A 3,507-nucleotide genomic window follows, 5' to 3' on the forward strand; every position below is an offset into this window, starting at 1 on the left:
CGGTCCAGCCGGCCCCTCCTGGGCCGGCGTAACATTATCATATTAAAATAAATACAAAAAATTATAATGAAAGTTAATCACGTTTATTAATTATTCACTATTATTATATAATTGATTAACTTCTATAATGATTTTTGTATTTGTTTTAATATGATAAATAATAAATAATATAAGAAAATCATATAATCTTACATACATCATAATACCCAAAATGCCCTCACATTAACTATTGTGATTAATTTTACCTATTACTTTTGACATTAGGATCAAATTGAGACATTTTCTAATAGTCGGAGGGCAAAATTAGGTCATTATGAAAGTCTAAGACTAAATTGGATATTTATTAATAGTCAAGGGACTATTTTGAGCTTTTAATATAAAATGAATAAAAAGTAGGTGGTCAAGTACTACTACTGTAGAATAAGATACATTTAAAAGAAAATATGCAATTTTAGCCTTCAATAAACATTTTTCCACAATTAAAATATCTTGATATTAAATTGGAAACCTTGAATCTAGTTAATCAGATGCTATATGAGGATGTAAAAGATGCTTTAATTTCTACAGCAGCACCAGGCACTATCGCCCAAGTTTGAGGTTATGAGGATCAGAAATGATGGTCTCTTACATCCATTTCAATCTGTAGGTAGGTTTGCACATTATTACAGTCAATAGTTACAGTAGTAAAATTAAAATCGAAGCACCAACAAAATTGCACAGCAATTCTATCTCAATCTCTGACTATAACAAGGAATGTTTTAATACACGTGTACAAAAAGACAGCTCAAGCTATGAAAACTTACGTAATGATCTTGATGACCTAACTCCTGTAAGATCAAGGGGACAAAACAAAACGACACTCAAATAAGGACGAGAAGAACCTACAGGAAGTTTCTTGACAAGACGGATGCGTTTCTTTTCCAATATTCTTGGCTATCTTCAACAACTTGCTAACTCCAAATTGAGCATCTTTGAGATGGCTGTTGGCAAAACTATAATGAAAATAATAACGCCAATAACAAAGCAACTGAATTTGAATAACAACTTAATTTATCAACAAAGTTGAAAAAATTTTATAAGAAAAAAAAGAAATGAGAGAAGAAAAAAATATTTACCGTTGCTCGAAATTTTGTAAACAACTTTTCCCTCTTAAAACTAATATAGATGAATGAGAGAACTAAGAGCATATTTTTTCCAATTTTGATCATATTCAATCAAAATGTGTCGACATTAATGCAGAATGAAGATATGATTGAAAGTTGAAAATAAAGGTATACATGGGAGTATCAAGGGGAACTGTTAAAAGAGAAAACAAATAAAAGAATGACTCTAATTCATTAAAAAACTTCCAAAAAGAAATTGAGGATCCTTGTTGGAAAATATTATGCAGCAACTGACATTCTTCTTAAGATGTACACGAAGGCCGGCAAGATTTGGAGACCACTAAAAGCTGGTGAAGAAAGACAAACAAAAATATGAAGTATTACAGAAGACATATATTTACTAAAACAAAGAATGCTGGAGCTTATGAAGACCTACACTTTTTCTTAGAATATTACGTAGAACATAGTAAATTTCTTTGCAAATCTTCATATATGTGGACGAATAAAGTAAAAGTTCAAAATAATCCCCCGACTATAAGTAAAGGGCCAATTTAGTCCAGATTTTCATAATTCCCCAATTTAGTTTACTGATTATTAGAAAATATCTCAATTTGATCCCAAGGCTAAAAGTAACCGTTAAAGTTAAACCTAATAGTTAAATGTGATGGTATTTTGGGTATTAGAGTGTATGTGAGATTATATTATTATTTTTATATATTTTATTATTTATCATATTAAAATAAATAAAAATTATAATGAATATTAATCACATTTATTAATTATTCACTATATTATTATTTAATTGATTAACTTCTACTATGATTTTTGTATTTGTTTTAATATGATAAATAATAAATATCATAATATCCAAAATGCCGTCATATTTAACTATTGAGATTAATTTTACCTGTTATTTTTGGCATTAGGATTAAATTGAGACATTTTCTAATATGTGGGGGATTAAATTGGGTCATTATGAAAGCATGAGACTAAATTGGGCATTTATTAATAGTCAAGGGACAACTTTGAGCTTTTACTCTGAAACGAATAAAAAGTAGGTGGTCCAGTACTACCACTGTAGAATAAGATACATTTAATAGAAAAGAATCAACATTTTTCCAGAATTAGAATATCTTGATATTAAAATTGGAAACTTTGAATCTAGTTAATCAGGTGCTGTATGAGTATGTAAAAGATGCTTTAATTTCTACAGCAGCACCAGGTACTATCGCCCAAGGTTGAGGTTATGAGGATCAGAAATGGTCTTTTCGTGAAGCTTGTGATTTCGCAAGTTTGCAGGTTTGCACATTACAGTCAATAGCTACAGTAGTAAAATTAAAATCGAAGCAACCAACAAAATTGCACAGCAATTCTATCCCAATCCCTGACTATAACAAGGAATGTTTTAATACACGAGTACAAAAAGACAGCTCAAGCTATGAAAAATTTCGTAATGATCTTGATGATCTAACTTTAGTAAGATCACGAGGGCAAAACAAAACGACACTCAAATAAGGACGAGATGAACCTACAGGAAGTTTCTGGAAAAGACGGATGCCTTTCTTATCCAATATTCTTGGCTATCTTCAACAACTTGCTAACTCCAAAGTCAGCATCTTTGAGATGGCTTTTTGCAAATCTATAATGAAAATAATGTCGCCAATAACAAAGCAACTGAATTTATCAACAATGTTGAAGATTTTTTATAAGAAAAAGAGAAAGAAGAAAGAAAATTTTACTGTAGCTTGAAATTTTGTAAACAACTTTTCCCTCTTAAAACTCAAGAAAAGTGATAGATTATTTTTGTTTTAATGACCCTATAGATAATAAAAAAGGGGAGGGAATATATATAAATTTTCAAATCAATTTTAATTCAAAATAATTAATTATAAAGTTACATAAGCATTAAATAATAATAATAATAATAAATCGCCACCAGCCCACAACTCGTAATCGTCCCTCATTTTAATTCGTAACTCCTTAATCCATTTGGCTTTAAAAAAAACCACTAGCTTGGCGTGAAAGAAAAAGAAAAGGCTCATACAACTTTGCTTCCCATGACTTCGTCCGACCTAAAATCAACATCCTGTCCCCTCCCACATCTCCAACTCCTAGGCTCGCTCAATCGCGCACGCAACCTGGGTCTCCTGCGGTCCTAGACCCACACCCGCGTCCTCAAACCTATCCCGCTCTGGTTTGCAAGAGCCCACTCCAACTCGCACACGCGTCCTGCGATCCGCACCGCTCCGATCCCGCCCGCACGAGCTTGCTCTGACCCATTGAAATATCAAAAATCTGCTCCAGGATCGTCCAGGACGATCTGGATCGTCCTGGGACGATCAGTTGTAATTTCTGCTCCAAAATTTGCCCAGTTTTGCTCCAGGTGATTTTCTGTACAGCGAGC

At 32.3% G+C, this 3,507-nt stretch overlaps 1 long non-coding RNA gene across 3 annotated transcripts in view; it reads right to left on the bottom strand.

The window, feature by feature from the left end:
- LOC114580159 overlaps window positions 1-3,451 on the bottom strand; it is an 11,544-nt gene extending 8,093 nt beyond the window's left edge. The window contains exons 1-2 of one of the 3 annotated variants that reach the window (XR_003701465.1): window positions 2,636-3,451; window positions 886-980 (exon numbers count right to left, since the gene is read on the bottom strand). This is a non-coding gene — a long non-coding RNA (uncharacterized LOC114580159). The other 2 variants (XR_003701464.1, XR_003701463.1) reach the window with 2 other exon arrangements.
- Between the last annotated feature and the right edge of the window lie 56 nt (window positions 3,452-3,507).

Source organism: Dendrobium catenatum, unplaced genomic scaffold, assembly GCF_001605985.2.
Source record: "Dendrobium catenatum unplaced genomic scaffold, ASM160598v2 fragScaff_scaffold_842, whole genome shotgun sequence".
Lineage (NCBI taxonomy): Eukaryota > Viridiplantae > Streptophyta > Magnoliopsida > Asparagales > Orchidaceae > Dendrobium > Dendrobium catenatum.